The sequence below is a fragment of the Pristiophorus japonicus genome, chromosome 9 (assembly GCF_044704955.1).
Source record: "Pristiophorus japonicus isolate sPriJap1 chromosome 9, sPriJap1.hap1, whole genome shotgun sequence".
NCBI lineage: Eukaryota > Metazoa > Chordata > Chondrichthyes > Pristiophoridae > Pristiophorus > Pristiophorus japonicus.
The window spans coordinates 13,663,307-13,682,846 of NC_091985.1; the positions used below are offsets into that span (position 1 = coordinate 13,663,307).

Consider the following 19,540-nt stretch of genomic DNA (forward strand, 5'->3'; position numbering starts at 1 on the left):
CAAGTGTAGCAGTGAAAGGAGCCCGATGACCAAGCTGTCTGTGCCACTGTTGGACCTTCGAGTGTTTATCATGGCCAGATTCCAGCTCAAGAGCGGCCGTTGGACCCATGATGAGCCTCTGCCGGTTTTTCAGTTCTACTTTCACAGTGGAATTCATGTCCCAGCGCAATCGCAGCTCAAGTGGTTTCACCCGCAGCACAGCAGCTCGAAGCCAGATATAATCGTGTGAAGAAAGACTGGGATTGTATGCAGAGCCTTTGACGATGTCTGAGAGGCAGCACTTCGCGGCCATTGAAGGGCTTTCTGAAGTGTAGTCACCATTGTCATCATCATCATCATAGGCAGTCCCTCGAAATCGAGGAAGACTTGCTTCCACTCTAAAAGTGAGTTCTCAGGTGACTGAACAGTCTAATACGGGAATTACAGTCTCTGTCACAGGTGGGGCAGACAGTGGTTGGAGGAAAGGGTGGGTGGGGAGTCTGACTTGCCACACACTCCTTCCGCTGCCTGCGCTTGCTTTCTGCATGCTCTCGGCGACGAGACTCGAGGTGCTCAGCGCCCTCCCGGATACTCTTCCTCCACTTAGAGCGGTCTTTGGCCAGGGACTCCCAGGTGTCAGTGGGGTTGTGGCATTTTATCAAGGAGGCTTTGAGGGTGTCCTTGAAACATTTCCGCTGCCCACCTGGGGCTCACTTGCCATGTAGGAGTTCCAAGTAGAGAGCTTGCTTTGGGAGTCTTGTTTCAGGCATGTGAACAATGTGGCCCACCCAACGGAGCTGGTCGAGTGTGGTTAGTGCTTTGATGCTGGGGATGTTAGCCTGATCGAGGATGCTAACGTTGGTGCATCTGTCTTCTCAGGGGATTTGCAGGATCTTGCTGAGACATCATTGGTGGTATTTTTCCAACGATTTGAGGTGTCTACTGTATATGGTCCACATCTCTGGAGGGTGGGTATCACTACAGCCCTGTAGACCATGGGCTTGGTGCCAGATTTGAGTGCCTGATCTTTGAACACTCTCTTCCTCAGGCGGCCAAAGGCTGCGCTGTCGCACTGGTGATGGTGTTGAACCTCATCGGCGATGTGTGCCCTTGCTGATAATAGGCTCCCGAGGTATGGAAAATTGTCCTCGCTGTCCAGGGCTGTGTTGCAATGTAACAAACACAGCAGCCAATTTGTGCACAGCAAGCTCCCAGACACAGCAGTGGGATCATAGAATCACAAAGGGTCATTTTAACCTAACATGCCAGGCAGGAAATTCTCCTGGGAACGGGTGGAACACGTCCCAATCTGGGGTTAACATAAATGGAGAGTAAAATTGAGAGGGGTGTTAAACTAGCATTGCACCCAATCCCATCCAGAGATTTAAGCTAAAATGACCCCCATAGATTCACACAGCACGGAGGAGGCCATTCGGCCCATCGTGCCAGCTCTTTGAAAGAACTATCCAAAAGTCCCACTGCTCTTTCCCCATATCCCTTGCATTTTCTTTTCCTTTTTAAGTATATATGCAATTCCCTTTTGAAAGTTACTATTGAAACGTAACCACCACCCTTTCAGGCAGTGCGTTCCAGAGCATAACAACTTGCTGTGTAAAAACAATTTTGTTAATCTTACCGCTGACTCTTTTGCTAATTATCTTTATTCTGTCTCCTCTGGTTGCTGATCCTCTGGCCAGTTTCTCCCCATCTACTCCACCAAAACCCCTCTATTACATCTCCCCTTAACCTTCTCTGCTATAAATGGAACAATCCCAGCTTCTCTAGTTTCTCCACATATGGTACCTTCATCCATGGTACCATTCTCATCAATCTCCTATGAACCTTCTCCAAGGCCTTGACATCTAGATTATCTTTTTTTTTAAGTATTGCTGGTCGAGGGATAAACATTGGCTAGGATACCGGGGAAAACTTCCATGCTCTTCTTCAGAATAGTGCCAAGGGATCTTTGACGTTCACATCAGAGAGCAGACGGGGCTTCATTTTAATGTCTCAGTGGAAAGACCGCACCTCTGACAGTGCAGCACTCCTTCAGTACTGCACTGGGAGTGTCAGCCTGGATGTATGCTCAAGTCTCTGAATGGGACTCGAACCCAAGACCTTTCTCTCGTACCTCTGTGAAGTGCCTCGCGAAGTGTTTCTACATTAAGGACACTCTCTCTTCAACTGTGGAGGTATTGATACTGACCCTGTTCTCACTTGACATCCACATGTGTGAACTTTTCAGCAGAGGTCATTGCAGAGCAATTAGTAGCAGGGACACTGACAAATCTGCCCCTCCCTAGCCCAGGGATATTGGTGCCAATTGCCATCTTGACTGAGATCAGTGATTTGAACACGGAGGGAGAATGGAAATATGGAACTTTCGTCCTCTGTATGGCTCAGTTTCAATACAGGCTGTGGCTCTGTACCAAACCGCTCGAAGTCATAAACATTAAGATAACCTCTTATCAATGTTTGGAGTAATGTTGCGACAGTGGCTTCAGCTGCCAAGGCCATAAACTCTGGAATTCCCTCCCATAAACTCTTCGTCTTTCTACCTCGCTCCCTCCTCCTTTAAGAAGCACCTTTAAACCTGCCTCTTTGACCAGGATTTCTCCTTATGTGGCTCTGTGTCAAATGTTGTTTGATTACGCTCCTGTGAAGCGCCTTGGGCCGTTTTACTATGTCAAAGGCGCTATATAAATGTTGTTATTGTTGTTGTTTGCTGGGGATGGGAGGGGGAAGAGCAAGGATGCAAATACTGGATCACCAGGAAAGTAACTATCGGGGAGCGCTGCACTGTCGGAGGTGCCATCTTTCGGATGAGACGTTAAACCGAGGCCCTGTCTGCTCTCTCAGGTGGACGTAACAGATCCCACAGCACTTTCTTGAAGAAGAGCAGGGGAGTTATCTCCGGTATGCTGGCCAATATTTATCCCTCAATCAACATAATAAAAAACCCCAGATTATCTGGTCATGATCACATTGCTGTTTGTGGGAGCTTGCTATGCGCAAAATTAGCTGTCGCATTTCCCACATTGCAACAGTGACTAAACTTCAAAAGTACTTCATTGGCTGTAAGGAGCTTTGAGACATCCGGTGGTCATGAATGGCGCTATATAAATGCAAGTCTTTCTTTTATACTTGATGTACTTGTTAAAATCTGCACAGCATTATCCCCATGGAAATCTAACTTGAAGATTGTATATAGGAGCGCTGTTTACCAGACGAAGGGAGCTGTATATTGTGGAGCTGCACAGATTCAGTGTATAGGTAGGCAGAGAGCAGGAAACCAGCACAACACCACATGCCAAAATCCCACAACAGCACACCTTTCTGTTAATCCCACTCCCTCGCTTTGATCATAATTGTGGTTTAAAACAAAAAATTAAAGAGCACTTTAAGGATCAATAATGGGTGATAATCAGCTCTGGAATAATCCTACGATTCCGTAGAAGTCCTCAACTTGAAACCTCTATTTGTGTGAAACTGATTAAAAAGCTGTCGAACTGCAGGAATTGCAAATGGCTCTCATGTTTTTTTTTAAATAATTGTCTTGAAATGCAGCTCACAGTCCTTTTAGAGGAAGCTTCCTCTCCTGTGTACAGTGCAGGGGGGTGGGTGAGCAGGGGGATCAACAAAAGATTAGTAAATGCCTATGGCTCCACTGTGTATTTGCTCGACTTGAGCATGCTTGCGGATTTCAGCACCCAAGGGGTTAACAGCAAGCGCTCGCTATGTTATTGCACCGCTGATGACGGCATCCCTGCCACCAATGACATTCAACCCTGGCTCAGGGGAACGAGTGAAGGTCGACCGTGTGTTTTGCAGAGGCAATCCTGAAGGTATTTCCACACGCACACACACACACACACATAACCAACTCCCCGCTTCCATTTAAGATCAGATTGTCAGATAAGGTGAAGAATGCATTTATTCCAATGCACAACGCAATTGGTTTCCTGATAAGATTTTTTTTATTTTTGCTCACGATTATAAATTAAAACTTTAATCAAGATTGTGCGGTGCGTTTGAAATCCCAAATCCCTCCCACCTCTCTGAGGAAGGGCGACTTGCAAAGTGGCGTTTCAAAACCTCGCTGCGGGTTGCGATGGGGGATCCAACCACGTCACTTGCACAAAGTCTCCTCCAGGATTTTTTTTTCACGATTTCTATTCTGGGAATCGGTGCCAGGAATAACCCCGTCAGCCGACACACACACACACACATACTGCAGCGTCAAATAGAAAACAAGGGAAAAGCTCCCGCACCGTGGCCAGGGAGAGGAAAGGGGAGAAGGACAGCGAGGAGCCCCTGCACAGGGGGACTAAATCACATACAAACAAGGCAGACGCCCACAAGACCACCTTGAGTGCACATTAAGCTGAACCCCAACAGTAAGATTCCTCATAATCACTTCTCTTTTTATGTCTGTGTGTGTGTGTGTGTGTGTGAGAGAGAGAGAGAGCAAGGTTAGGAGAGATTACTTGCTTCACCTTCTGTAAAATAACTTGTGGAGAAAATAAAGTTTTTTTCTTGCCATAAGATTATTTTTAAAAGGTGTTTTTGGAGGGGGGTGGGAGCTGGGGAATTAATGGACTTCAAACTGAAACATTGCAAGTGTATTAATTGATCCCGGCTTATATATTTTTGCAAAGGGTTTTTTTTTTGGTGCTGTTGTACAATTGGAACGCAAACTGAAGAGAAAAAAAAAGACGGCTTTAGAAATATGTTTTTTTTTCCCATATTGTCACAGAATTCCTGGGCTGACCGAGAAGGGGAGGGAACACCGGGGAATACCCTCAGTCTGAGGGACATTTGTGCAACAATGTTCGGCGGTGTACCGCTTTTATCGTCTGAATTTAATTGATGTATATTAATAATTGTTGCATTTTAACCACGATGTATCCTGTGCCCATAGTAAATAAAATGTTGCTGTTTTGAAGTGGGTTCGGATTGTTTGTGTGTTTTAGTGAGTAATATTGCCGCCCCGCTGTCCCGGAACTAGCCCGGGACTTGGTTCTGGACTTGGTTATTTTCTTAACCTGGACCTGTTTTTGGCCCGGGTCCTGGTTCGGGACATGGTTCTGGCTCGAGTATAGCTCTGGACCTGGCCCAAGTCCAGTCCCGGTTTCTGGTCATGAACGTGATTTTGGCCTGGATCTTGACCCGGGTTCTGGCTCCGGTTTTGTCTCTGGATCTGGTTCTAGCCCGGGTTCTGGCCCTGGTTGTGTCTGTCTCTGGACCTGGCCCTGGCACGGAGTCTGGCTCAGGTTGTGTCTCTGCACCTGGTTCTGGCTCAGGTTGTGTATCTGGCCTGGGTCCTGGCCCTGGCTCGGGTTATGGTTTTGGACCTAGTTCTGGCCCTGGAACTGGTTCTGGCCCGGGTTGTGGTTCTGGACCTGGTTCTGGCCCGGGTTGTAGTTCTAGCCCTGGTTCCGACCCGGGTCCTAGCCCTGGCTCTGGTTCTGGACCTGGCTCTGGCCAGGGTTGTGGTTCTGGCCCGGGTTCTGTCTCTGGCCCGGGCTGAGTTTCTGAACCTGGTCCTGGTCCGGGTTGTGTCTCTGGCCTGGGCTGTGGTTCTGGACCTGGTTCTGGCCCGGGTTGTGTCTCTGACTCGGGTTGTGATTCTGGCTCGGGTTGTGGTTCGGGACCTGGTTCTGGCCGGGCTGTGTCTCTGACCCGGGCTGTGGTTCTGGACCTGGTCCTGGCCCGGGTTGTGTCTCTGGCCCGGGCTGTGGTTCTGGCCCGGGTCCCGGTGTTTCGGAAAAGCTTGTGGGTGGAATTGGAGCGCTCCGGGAATGTTCCATGACGTGTACAGGAAAGGAGGGTTAACGAGAGGCTGGAGATCGGAGCTGGGGGAAATTGTCAATTCCCGACCCCTGGAAACTCCCCGCTCCGCATTCCCAGTGTGTGTGTGTGTGTGCATATGAGGCTTGAATCTTATTCCTCAGCCCCGGGGCTTTCTATCCGGATCGGGGTCCGCACAGCTCCCGCGGTTTATGCCTGGTACAGATGCGGTTTTCCTGCACCGATACGACATATTTGTGAAGTTACTGAGCTGCCCAACAAGGAAAGGTATTAGCTGGGTCGGGTTACACCTCCTGCTGCTGCAACTCTGTGTTGGAGTCCCCAGCGAGGAAAGCTCAAAGTCAGGGCACTTCTGGTCAGGGAAGGTTAGATGCTTTTTTGAGGGGGGAAAAAGTTCGTTGCTCACCCCCACAAGTTGTTATGGTGTCAAAATAACTTCATTTGCTCGTAAACAATTATAGTGGATAATCGTAATGGGCGTGTCTGTCTGTCACAGGGAGTTCTCCAGTGTTAAGAGCTCAATTTGGGATTTAGGAGATTCCCTGTAATTAAAAATATAAGTTTTTATATATTATATATGTAAACATAGGTATGTACATGTGTATATATATATATATATATATGTGTGTGTGTGTGTATATATATATATGTATTTATATATGTGTGTGTGTACGTCTGTAAGTGGGTATATGTGTTTGTTTATTAAAACCTACCCTTATGACCAAGCTTTTGGTCACTTGTGCTAATTTCTTTTATGTGGCTCGGTGTCAAATTTTTAATCTCATAATGCTCCTGTGAAATGCCTTGGGACATTCCACTACATTAAAGGCGCTATACAAATACATGTTGATAATATATATATATATATTATATTTGTGTGTGTTCCCTCTTTTTTTTTCATACGCTGTACCTTTAACTTGCTGCTTGGCCCATTCAAATTTTCGTGCCTGCACAGTTTCTAACATTGGAAAGCCAGTGGGCAGCCTGCACGGTACCTTCATGCATCTGCTCAGTTTAGTGGGAACATTGGTGTATATAATATGTGTGTGCTTATGTGTGCATATGTGTGTGTGAATATATATATATATATTTATGTACCTATATATAAATATATTATGTGTGCTTATGTATGTATGTGCATATGTATCTGTGTATATGTGTTTGTATATATGTGTGGCATGTATATGCGAGTGTATATATGTGTGTGTATTATATGTATATGTATGCTTTTGTGTATGTGTACGTTTGTGTTTCTATGTATATATATATGTGTGTGTGTGCATATGTGTATGTATGTTTATATGTGTGTATGTTTATGTGTATGCATTTATGTGTATGTTTATATGTGTATATATGTGTATGTTTATATGCATGAAAATATATCTGCGTATGTGTATGTTAATATGCGTGTGTATATGTATGTGTATGTTTATATATGTGTGTATATGTATGTGTAAGTTTATGTGTGTGTATATATGTATGTGTGTGTATGTGTATATTTATATGCACTTATATATGTTTATGTATATGCACTTGTACATTGATATGTGTATACCCTGTATATATATGTGTGTGTGTATATGTTTTTGTATATATGTGTGTGTGTAGGCGTATATATGTGTGTTTGTGTGTGTAAATATGTGTGTGTATATGTGTGTGTGTGTATGCGTGTGTGTATGTATATATGTATATGTGTGTGTGTATGTATATATGTATATGTGTGTGTGTATGTATATATGTATATGTGTGTATGTATATATGCATATGTGTGTGTATATGTATGTATATATGCATATATGTGTGTGTATGTATATATGTATGTGTGTGTGTGTAATGGATGTCTGTGTGTGTGTGTGTGTGTGTGTGTGTGTAATATATAATGTCTCTCCTTATCCCTGGAACCATCCATTTAAATGTCACAGTCCATACCTTCATAGCTTCTTGAATATCATTCTGGTTAAGTTCGACAAAAGCAAGCTCTTGACCAAACAACTTGATGTAGGCCACCACCAAGGGCTTAACAGCAGGTATCGGTTTCCCTCCAGACACCTAGAGGGCAACAAAAATCAGAAGGAAAAAACAATCTAAAAATGTTAAAAATCTGAAACAAAAACTGAGAATGGCAGAGATTCTCAGCTTCCGAAGAGTAATGAAAGGCTTATGTTTTAGGTGGAACTTTGAGGAAGGGTTTACACCTGAGATGTTGACTTGTCTTTTCTCTGCACACTATCTCCACCCTCCGGCACACCATGGCGGCAGTGTATATTATCCACAAGATCACTGCAGCATCTCGCCAAGGCTTCTTCGACAGCACCTCCCAAACCCTCGACCTCTACCACCTAGAAACACAAGGACTGCAGGCGCATGAGAACACCACCACCTCCAAGTTTCCCTCCAAGTCACATGCCATCCTGAATTGGAAATATATTGCTGCTCCTTCACCGTCGGGCCAAAATCCTGGAACTCCCTCATTAACAGCACTGTGGGAGTACCTTCAGCACATGGATTACAGTGGTTCAAGAAGGCGGCTCCCACCATCTTCTCAAGGGCAAATAAGAATAGGTAATAAATGCTGGCCTTGCTAGGGACACCCATATCCTGAGAGTCAATACAATAAAAGATACTGATGGAGCAGCCATATATTTCCACCATTTTATGTTATAATTTCAAAGAAAGCACAGGTTGGATCTCGGCGATGGGACTCGAGCTGCTCGGCGCCCTCCCGGATGCAATTCCTCCATTTGGGGCGGCCTTTGGCCGGGGGCTTCCGGGTGTCGGTGGGGATGTTGCACTTTGTTGGGGAGGCTTTGAGGGTGTCCTTGTGGTGTTTCCTCTGCCCACCTTTGGCTCGTTTGCCGTGAAGGAGTTCTGAGTAGAGCGCTTGCTTTGGGAGTCTCGTGTCTTGTATGCAAACAATGTGGCTTGCCCAGCGAAGCTGATCAAGTGTGGTCAGTGCTTCAATGCTGCAGATGTTGGCTTGGTCGAGTACGCTAACGTTGGTGTGTCTGTCCTCCCAGGGGATTTGCAGGATATTACGGAGAAATCGTTGGTGGTATTTCTCCAGCGACTTGAGGTGTCTAATGTACATGGTCCATGTCTCTGAGCCAGATGTAGTCCTTACTACTAGGGGGATCAAGGGGTATGGCGAGAAAGCAGGAATGGGGTACTGAAGTTGCATGTTCAGCCATGAACTCATTGAATAGCGGTGCAGGCTCGAAGGGCCGAATGGCCTACTCCTGCACCTATTTTCTATGTTTCTATGTAAAAACTCATTGTGGCCGAATTATAACATAGGATCTTCTAAATCTGTTGTAAACTGGGGGAAATCCTGGGAAACAGTTGCCAGACAGCACACGCTTCCAGGATCTCTCAAAGACAGCTTCACTATTGAGACAGGAAACATTTTATTTATAGAGTTTATTTTTATTTATATACATAGTGAATTGGCCCAAAATAAACCTGTTGCATTGCCCGCTGTGATTAATTTTTATTTTAGAAAGTATGCATTTTGCAATCACATATTAAAAATGTTCCTTGCTATCGTCCTCTTATTCCTGGCCACCACCACTTCCCACCGCATCCTGAAACTTCTTGGCTGATTATCAGATTGGCAGTCTTAATTATTCTTTTATTGAAAGGAAGTCTCCCCTCCCCTCCCCCCATCCCCCTCCATGATCTTTAGAAATGTATTTTGGATTTTGTTGTAATGTACTGACACATATTTGTACTGCACAAGTGGAATTCCTTTTCATGCAGTTTGCATCTCTCTCTGCAAATTGAGGTTATCCAAGGTCAGGTTCAACATCGCGTGAGTTGAGATAGTGAACGCCAAGGCCACTAGTTCATGATGATCGAGTGAGCTCAAGTCCGCTTTTATTGCATGGGATTCTAGTTTGTTTCCTGGTGTTTTCGGATCCCATTCTGCGATTTACAATTGTCCCAAAAAAATGGACAATAGGTAGATCTGGAATTCGTTGTCTAAGCCCCTCTGCCTCTCCTCCTTTAAGATCCTCCTTAAAACCCACCAAACATTTGGTCACCCCTTTGAATATTTCCTCCTTTGACTTGGGGTCTGTTTTTCCATTACATTCCTCTGAAGAAGCATTTTTGGACACAAACGAGCATTATAAATGCAAGTTGTTACTGCAGTGGAATGATTTCCCTCTATTGTTTTACCTTTGCCTGCGCCCTCCCACACACCCCATCCACCCCTTCAATGGCTGTAAAGCAATTTGGGACATCCCTGGATCATGAAAGGCCCTATATAAATGCGAGACTTTCTTCTCGACTGCTGGCTGAGATGGGCCGACTCCTAGAGAATGTGCTCCAACCAGGGACCACCCTTCGTCTCGGCGGCTGAGCGTAAAAATATTTTTCATCATGAAGCGGTTGAGAAAAACCACACACTTGCTCCTTTGTAATACTAAATTTCACAAATGCCACCTTATGATATGTCTGTGAGCTTAACAGCAGCAATCTTGCAATGCACCATAACTTTCACAAACCTAACCCATGCGGTATGCCGAAGATAAATAAGTCTTGCTGTAGCAAAAGTCGTACTCCTGGGAGAGATTTTGCAGGAGCCTGTTTGGTACCTCCAATTAACAAGTAAACCCTTGTAGGAGTGGGGAGGGTTGAGACACTGTTGGCAACAGTCCACAGTGATTGATTGCGAGTGCTCTGTCTACTTATTTAAGGCGTCTTGGGGTGAGCCTTGCTGCTCAAGCGGAGTATGTTAGCTCTGGGAAACAGCAAATATGGTGGCTGTGCCACCTAGTTTATGGAGCAAGCTACTCCTGCAACAGCCTGTGTGTATCATAGAATGATGCTGTGCTGGCTCTTTGAGAGAGCTATCTTCAAAAGGGAGTTAGATGAAGTTTCTATGTTTCTATATTTCTATGTTTCTAAGACCTTACTACTAGGGGGATCAAGGGGTCTGGCGAGAAAGCAGGAAGGGGGTACTGAAGTTGCATGTTCAGCCATGAACTCATTGAATGGCGGTGCAGGCTAGAAGGGCCAAATGGCCTACTCCTGCACCTATTTTCTATGTTTCTATGTATCTGATTAGTCCCACTGCCCCGCTCTTTTGGCATACTTTCTTTTTCAAGTATATATCCACTTTCATGTTGGTTGGTGGATAACGGAGCGAAGGAGCACATTAAGGATACTGTCAATCTTTTATCTCTCTTGAGCAGGGAATTTGTTTTTTGTGAAAGTGGAAGACTTTGTGCTGTTCCTTCAATCTGCCCTGTGTTGTACAGCAATTTTTAAAAAAACAGCATAGTCTCTGTTCTCTAAACTAGTGGTCTTTCAAGATTCACGTGTGGTGGATGTCCTGTAGATATTGGCACATTCCTGAGAACCCCTGACAGATATTGACACATTCCTGGGAACCCCTGGTAGATAATAACACATTCCTAGGGACCCCTGACAGATATTGACACATTCCTGGGAACTCCTGACAGATATTGACACATTCCTGGGAACTCCTGACAGATATTGACATATTCCTGGGAACCCCTTGTCGATATTGACACATTCCTGGGAACCCCTGACAGATAATGACACATTCCTGGGAACACCTGGCAGATATTGACACATTCCTGGGAACACCTGGCAGATATTGACACATTCCTGGGAACGCCTGACAGATATTGGCATATTCCTGGGAACCCCTGGCAGATATTGACACATTCTCGTGAGATTTGCTGCAGGTATAACGGATAGCATATACAGTACTTACTTCAAGCAATAAAACCACTTATTCAGGAGAAGGGGGCAATATTCAAGCTATTTTATGTTAAAAGCACATTTTGTTGCAGTCTTGGTCAGTGAGGCTGTACCTTATAAGTCTTCGGCCATTCTATTGTCAAAAGTGACACTGACTTGTTCTGTGCGAATACATCAGATAGTTTCAGATTTTCAAAGTCTCAATGGGTAACTTTGTTACAATCTAAATTTACATTACAACAGTGACTACACATCAAAAGTACTGTATTGGTGTGAAGGGTTTTGAGACATCCTGAAGTCATGAAAGGCGCTATAGAAATGCAAGTCTGTAAAAATGTTGACAGCAACTACAAATGTAAAATTTGACTGTGGATATTTCATTTGTTTCATGAATTCTCAAATCCTAGTTTTGCTTCAAATACGCAAGACTTCAGGCCACTTAACCTGGTGCATAAATGTCCAGGATGCACGGCAGCCCAGTGTAAACTGGATGCATCCTGACTTACAACAACAACTTGTATTTATATAGCGCCTTTAATGTCGTAAAACATCCCATGGCGCTTCACAGTAGCATTATTAAACAACATTTGACACCGAGCCACACAAGGAGGTTTTAGGGCAGATGGGAGATAGGTTTTAAGGAGCGTCTTGAAGAAGGAGAGAGGTGGAGAGGTTTAGGAAGGGAATTCCAGAACTTAGGGTCCAGGCAGCTGAAGGCACGGCCACCGATTGTGGAGCGATTAAAATCGGGGATGAATAATTGGAGGCGTGGAGAGATCTCGGGGGGGGTGGGGGCGGGGGAGATTACAGAGATAGGGAGGGGTGAGGCAATGGAGAGATTTGTAAACAAGGATGAGAATTTTTAAATTGACAATAGCTCATTTTATACTTTCCCAGTGGCTCAGGAATGTAAATGCACCTTGAATGTAAGCCAAACAGAGCAGGAAGGCTCCACGTTTCCAAAAATCTATCTCAGCCTTGATTGTACTCCAACGATTGAACCTCCACAGCCATCTGGGGTGGAGAATTCCAAAGATTCACCACCCTCTGAGTGAAGAAATGTTTCTTCGTCTCAGTCCCAAATGGCCGACCCCTTATCCTGAGACCATGACCCCTGGTTCTGAACTCCCCAGCCAGGGGGAAACATTGTCCCTGCCTCTATTTGTGTTTATTTATTTATGGAGAAAGGGGGGGTGAGGGCCCACACGCAGGGACTTGAGGAGGTGCTGAGGTAGATAAAGGAGTGGTGGTTACATGACACCAAGCTCGTGCTTTCAAAGCATGTGGGAGGAAGGGAAGAAGATTGAGTAAGGGAATGTGTTCTGCGCTCTTGGATTTCTTGGAGAGAATGAGTTTTGAGTGGGTCAGCAGTAATTAAAGGCTGAAAACTGAAGCGGTGTAACAGAAAATGGATGGAACAAGTATAACACATGCCTGCAGTTTTGTGGTACTTGCAATGGGCTGTTTTCCTGGCTGAATGTGTTCCAATCAATCCATGTTCATAAGATCGCAAGCTTGGTTCAGCCTGTTTGATCTCTTCCAGAATAATTAGCCCTACAATTTCTTAACATCAGTCGTGGCGAGTGGGTAGCACCCTTGCCTCTGAGTCAGAAGGTTGTGGGTTCGAGGCTGACACTCCAGTGCAGTACTGAGGGAGTGCGGCACTGTCAGAGGTGCCGTCTTTCGAATGAGACATTAACCTGAAGTCCCGCCTGCCCTCTCAGGTGGACCATTTTGAAGACGAGCAGATGCGTTCTCCCCGGTGTCATGGCCGAAATCTATCCCCCAATCAAGATCATTAAGCAGATTATGTGGTCATTATCACATTGCTGTTTATGGGAGCTTGCTGTGCACAAATTGGGTTGTTGTGTTTCCGATATTTACAACAGCGACCACATTTCAAAAAGTACTTGATTGGCTGTAAAGCACTTTGGGATGTCCTGAGGTTGGGAAAGGTGCTATATAAATGCAAGTCTTTCTTTCTTAATAACAACACCCAGGGACTTGGCCTCAACCACCAAACCATCTGCAAATCTAAATCAGTCAAATACGCAGTCCTCTTTGGGTGGGTTTTAAGAGTCTTATCGGTTTAAGAACCTTAGTAGCTATTTTATACTCTAAACAACAGTGGAGTACTGCAAGCTGCAATGAGCTAAGAAGCCAGCACTGATCAATAAATTGGTCAAATCGAGAATTGGGTTTGAGCAGTGTTCAGTGGCTCACGTCAGCTATTTGTTTTTCAAGCCCTGTCGACAGAATTGTGTTTTTTATCTTCACGACCCAGGTGTCTTGCACCCGAGGTGTGATAACTATTTACAGTGAATTTAATACAGAAGTTGACCCCGGTGTATCTATTGTGCATGTGTAACACAAGAACTGTGTACCATTTTTACAGAAGTGTGCCACCCGTATCATTGTTGCATCTCTCCGAGGCTCTGAAACAGTGAACGCTGGTTTCCCTGTTAACTGCACGGTTCGGGCTGCCTGCAAGTGTCGTATGGTTGGTATAGGTTACGTATTTGAAGCATACGTTCATGGGAATTGCCATTAGCATGTTGGTGAGTGAATTGTTGTGCTGCACCTGTTGTATTGTATAAGTAAAAGAAAGACTTTTATTTATATCGTGCCTTTCATGACCTCAGGGCATTCCAACGTGCTTTTCAGCCGATGAAGCATTTTTTGAAGTGTAGTCACTGTTGTAATGTTGAAAACATGGCAGCCAGTCTGCACACAAATGACTGGAAGATCTGGTTTTTTTTAGTGATGTTGCAAATATTGGCCAGGAAACCGGAGATACCTCCGCTGCGCTTTTGAAATAGTGCCGTGGGATCTTTTAGGGCAGACCGGTTGCGTCCGAAAGACGGCCCCTTCGACAGTGCGGCGCTCCCTCAGCAGTGCACTGGGAGTGTCAGTCTAGATTCTATATGCTCAAATCTCTGGAGTAGGACTTGAACCCATGACCTTCTGACACGGAGGGGAGAGTGTTAACCACTGCGCTACGACTGACTAAAGTTGACATGGACTTGTGTCCGTGCTGTAGGTGCTAGCTATGAATGAGTTGTTACCTTTGCTGAATTGCTAACCGACATTGGTTCAAGGTCCGGCAGTGCCTCAATTGAAAAATGTGTCCCTGCCTCCATGGCCTCGCACCCCCCCTCCCTAGCTCTGAAACCATCTCCAGCCCCACAACTCTTTGCGATCTCTGCGCTCCTCCAATTCTGGCCTCTTGCGCATCCCTGATGTTCATCGCTCCACCATCGGCGGCCGTGCCTTAAGCTGCCGAGGCCCTAAGTTCTGGAATTCCCTCCCTGAACCTCTCCGCCTCTCTGCTCCTTTTAGACACTCCATAATACCTACCTCTTTGAACAACCTCTCCTCACAACTCCTTATGTGGCTCGGTGCCAAATGTTGGCTGATAACGCTCCTGTGAAGCGCCTTGTGATGTTTAACTCAGGCTAAAGGTGCTCTATAAACGCAACTTATTGCTGCTATTTGCTCACCGTGCTTGGTAGATGTTGCACAGCCAGCCATGCCTTACTCCTGAGTCATTATCATCATAGGCAGTCCCTCGGAATCGAGGAGGACTAGCTTCCACTCCCAAAATGAGTTATTTGGTGGCTGAACAGTCCGATACGAAAGCCATAGACCCTGTCACAGGTGGGACAGACTTTCGTCAAGGGAAGGGGTCGGTGGAGCTGGTTTTCCGCGCTCTCCTTCCGCTGCCTGCGCTTGGCCTCTTCATGCTCTTTGCGTTGAGACTCGAAGAGCTCTTCTCAATCTTCCTCGCCGCCATGCTCCACCTCACAATCAACAAGCTCCCCGCTGGAGTGGAACTAAACTACAGAACCAGTGGGAAGCTGTTTAACCTACGCCGCCTCCAGGCCAGGTCCAAGATGACCCCAACCTCTGACATTGAGCTGCAGTATGTAGACGACGCCTGTGTCTGTGCACATTCAGAGGCTGAACTCCACGATATAGTCAATGTATTCAGTGAGGCATACGAAAGCATGGGCCTTACGCTTAACATCCGTCAGACAAAGGTTCTCCACCAGCCTGTCACCACCGCACAGCACTGCCCTCCAATCATCAAGATCCACGGCGTGGCCCTGGACAACGTGGACCATTTCCCATATCTCGGGAGCCTCTTACCAACAAAGGCAGACATTGATGCGGAGATTCAACATCGCCTCCAGTGCACCAGCGCAGCCTTCTGCTGCCTGAGGAAAAGAGTGTTTGAAGACCAGGCCCTCAAATCTACTCCTGAGTACAAAGTACTTGGTAGAAATAAACTTAGGAAAGTGCAATTGAGAAAAAAAATAGTTACCTTGTGGGGCTGGCAGTGGAATTGGCTTGCACCCTGCAAGAAATTAATTTTTACCGTCTTGGAAAAACGGCTAGTTAACTTGCGACAGCTGCCAATAGGCTTCTGACTATGCACTTAATAGTAATGTTTATTAAAAAGGGAGGTGGTCCCACATTAGGACCTTTTTTTCAGGAGTGTTTCAAATTTTGGATTAAATCACTCCAGCATCACTTTTGACAGCTTAGGCACATTGATGAGTTGTCCTGTCCTCCGTACTAAGACCGCCTATTTCCACCTCCATTGGTGGCCGTGCCTTCTGTTGCCTGGGCCCCAAGCTCTGGAACTCCCTCCCTAAACCTCTCTGCCTCTTTGCCTCTCTTTCCTCCGCTTCTTAAAACCTATCTCTTTGTCCAAGCTTTTTAGTCACCTGCCCTAATTTCTCCTTACATGGCTCGGTGTCAAATTTTTTGTCTCATAATACTCCTGTGAAACGCCTTGGGACATTTCACTATGTTAAAGGCGCTATATAAATACAAGCTGTTCCAAGCTGTAATCGTATTCCCATTTCTCGCCTCCTTTTCAAAAGGCGCTAACTCATGAGGAACAGGCTCGAGGGGCTGAATGGCCTTCTCCTATTTCTACGTGCCTTATGTTTTTATGTGGACCCCAATCCTACCCACACCTGATATATTCCAAGACTCACTCGAAAAAAAAAGTACTGTATAAAAAAATGTTGTTGTTGTTGTCTCAGCCTCACAGTACTTCTGCTATTTTGCCATTTCCTGCTCTCCACTTAAACATTTTCCAAGTTGTTTTATTCCATTTCGCACTTACACGCTTGTGCGTGCGTGTGTGTGTGTTTTTTCCATCCCCATACCCCTTGTTCTGTTATTAAAAACAGAAAATGCTGGAAACGCTCAGCGGGTCAGGAAGCATCTGTGGAGAGAGAAACAGAGTCAACGTTCCAGGTCGATGACCCGTTGCTCTGACTCTTTTTTAAAATAAATGCTGTTGATCTCTAACCTCTTCCAGAAACACTGACAAAGGGCCTTCACCTGGACTGCTCGCTTGCCTGTTTTTTCCAACAGATGGGCCAAGGTGGCCCTCAACCGGTCCAGGCAGCGGGCAGTCGAGGGGATCGTTCAGCCCGACGGCCTGCCTCTCTTCTGCGGCTACATCCGGGCCAGGGTGCCCCTGGAGATGGAGCACGCGGTGTCCACCGGTACGCTCGCGGCCTTCCGCGAGAGCTGGGCGCCGGAGGGACTGGAGTGCATGATCACACCCGGCAACCAAATTTGAATTTGATTGTTCAACGTTCAAAGTTTCATTTCAATTAAAGTTTTAGTGCCCCTTTAATAAGGGGGCACTTGATTTATTGTTTCACAAGAATAATTGTAGAGCTGTTGTTGAGGGATTTTGTTACAGTTTGAAATTGATCATTTGTGGGTTCGAGTGCCAAAGGGGGCACTTGCTTTAAAGTTTCTACTAACATTTACCGCAGATGCCGCCTGACATATTGAGCGTTTGCAGCATTTTCTGTGTTGTTTCTTGTTGTGAGAGTTTTGGCGATGTAAGTCCAGGTGGGGGGATAGCGTACAAAGGGCTGAGTCCCTCACCCGGGACTAGACGCTGCAGAATGGCTGCCCCACGATTGTTGAACGTGCCAGCAAGGATAAATACTACGGGTTCAGTTTGTCAGTTATTCACCCGTGCACAGCATCCAGTTCAGAACCGACTATTTTTAGACCAGCCTCGGCGACCGATGACTCACAGGATGTACTGACCATGCTTTGGGCAGGCATGACATTTGCCGCGAATGAAAACGCTGCAAAGAAAGTGTTGCGTCAAAGTGTTGCTCAAAGCCCCGGCGAGCAGCCTCAGGCGCAGTCCCACGCGCCTGATCTTTGGGCGCCCTGCGCGGGAGGGGAGCGGGCAGGTTGGAGGACGCCCGCGTGGGACTGCTCCTGGGCCTGGCCAAAGTGGCCATTAACCGGTCCAGGCAGCGGGCGGTCGAGGGGGTCGTTCAACCTGACTGCCTGCCTCTCTTCCGCTCTTACATCCGGTCCAGGGTGTCCTTGGAGATGGAGCAAGCGGTGTCCACCGGTACGCTCGCGGCCTTCCGCGAGAGGTGGGCACCGGAGGGACTGGAGTGCATCATCACGCCCAGCAACCAAATTTTAATTTGATTTTACGTTTTTAAGTTTAATTTGTTTTAATTGCCGGTGCTTTTAGTGTCCCCCTTCCCTTTTATAGGGGGCACTGGAAAAATTTGATTTTAGCGCCCCAAAAAAAAACCAAAAACCCCCAAAAAAAGGGGCCTTGAAAATGTCTGCTGTGTCACCCAGGTCGGGTGGCATGGTTTTAATGTTTTATGTTTTTGCAGGTTAACTCAAAAGAGTTTCAGAGTTCAGGTCACGAGGAAAGGTTGAGGAAGTTGAGCTTGTTTACTTTGGAAAAGGGAGGAGAGACTTTGGAAGAGGAGTTGTGGGGAGAAAGTTGATCCGCGCAAGTCATTCACAATAAGAAAGGAGAAACTTGCATTCTATCGCGCCCTTCTCCACCTGGGGACGTTCCAACGCGCCTCACAGCCAATGAAGTGCAGCCACTGGTGCCGTGTCAGAGAGTAATGCTTATTGGCTTAACAGGGTCAAGTACCAGGGAGACCCAGATTTAGTAGGTTGGGACAAAGGAGGGAAACAGGAAATTTGGAGGGAGGCTATCAGCAGGCTGTCAATTGCATTGCTCGAGAAGAAAATATAAGGACAGTGAAAGAGACAGAGCAAGAGAGAGAGACAGGGAGACAGAGAAAGAAAGTGAAAGGGGAAGAGAGCCAGTGAGAGAGACAAGGAGACACAGAGAGATAGAGGCACACCGAGACAGACAGGTAGTGAAAGAGGGACAGTAAAAGAGAGATAGTGAAAGAGATAGAGAAAGGGAGAGCGAGACAGCGAAAGTCGAAGAGAGAGAGAGGGAGAGAGACAGTGACAGTGAGAGACAGGGAGAGAGAGAGAGAGACACACACACACACACACACAGAGACGGAGAGAGAAAGACAGTGAAAGAGAGAGAGAGACATACAGAGATAGTGGAAGAGAGAGAGAGAGAGAGAGAGACACACCAGTTAAATTTAATTCCATTCTCTAATTTTAGTGAAGAGGAAATGAAATGAGCGCGTGAAAGAAAAATACTTCCTCCCAAATTGTGAGTGAGTAGAGGAATGACCACTCCATCCACGGTGCGACATATGGGTGACAGGCCCTGCTCACCCTACAGGCAGAATCTTTACTTTTACAGATGTAACAAATAACAGGTTGTGGTCCTTCAATGTTGGTATTTTTTTCTGGCCCGATGCTTCTTACAGTACATTCCCCTGGACTGGTTGGGACCACGGATTTGTGCGTCTTATAAACGCACATGGCTTCATTGCTGTGTCCCCTTGCAGTGTCAGCAATGGGTGCCCATCCATTCCACACTCAGTGCACTAATTACATTTAAAAATATATTTTATTCTGTTTATATTTTCTTATCCCCCCCTCTATTTGTTTTCACGCTTTGAATAATGCGATTCACTCTTTCTTTGCTTTGAGGTTAGATAGAAGACAGAAATCACAGAACACAACTGAACAGAGAAAATACCATTTAAAATAAAATCCTGACTGGTTATATTCATTCTTTCCTCGTCTCCATAGTCCTGTAGTGATGTGCATGTTTAATAAC

General features: G+C 46.0%; 1 protein-coding gene across 3 annotated transcripts in view; it reads left to right on the plus strand.

Moving 5' to 3' along the window:
• Window positions 1-4,223: 4,223 nt before the first annotated feature.
• The window catches only part of hivep2a (HIVEP zinc finger 2a), a 238,518-nt gene continuing 223,201 nt past the window's right edge, over window positions 4,224-19,540 (plus strand). For 2 of the 3 annotated variants that reach the window (XM_070889071.1, XM_070889074.1), the window contains exon 1: window positions 4,224-4,376. The gene's annotated coding sequence lies outside the window, so the exon portion shown is untranslated. Of the gene's footprint in view, window positions 4,377-14,048; window positions 14,079-19,540 lie in introns of those variants that run through there. The other variant, XM_070889077.1, reaches the window with a different exon arrangement.